Source organism: Carlito syrichta, unplaced genomic scaffold, assembly GCF_000164805.1.
Source record: "Carlito syrichta isolate Samal-C Ts95f unplaced genomic scaffold, Tarsius_syrichta-2.0.1 Scaffold305742, whole genome shotgun sequence".
NCBI lineage: Eukaryota > Metazoa > Chordata > Mammalia > Primates > Tarsiidae > Carlito > Carlito syrichta.
This window is the reverse complement of record NW_007249838.1, coordinates 79,209-79,663: the sequence shown is the minus strand read 5'-3', so window position 1 is coordinate 79,663 and position 455 is coordinate 79,209.

Below are 455 nucleotides of genomic sequence, written 5' to 3'. Positions count from 1 at the left end.
CTAAAAAAAAAAAAAAAGAAAAGAAAATCCATGCCCCTAATCTGTCAGTTACTTTAAAGAAAAACAACATCAATAACAGCCTCAGCAGTTATAAAAATTTATTGAGTGCCTTTTATAGACAAAGCACTGTGCTAAGTGCTTTATATACATTATATTGATTCTTGTGTAAGGAACATGGGGATGATTGTTCCCATTGTATAGATGATGAAACTGAAGCTTAGAGAGGTTAATTAACTTGTCCAGATCAATTAAACATCAATGGAGGCCAGATTCAAACTCAAATGTCTCTGACTCTCATGTCCATGCTCCTAACCATTACATTCTACACTTTAGCCGGGCTCGGTGGCTCGGCCTGTAATCCCGCAACTTGGGAGGCTGAGGTGAGTGGATTGCCTGAACCCGTGGGTTCGAGACCCGCCTAGGCAACTTGACGAGACCTCATCTCTACAATAAAT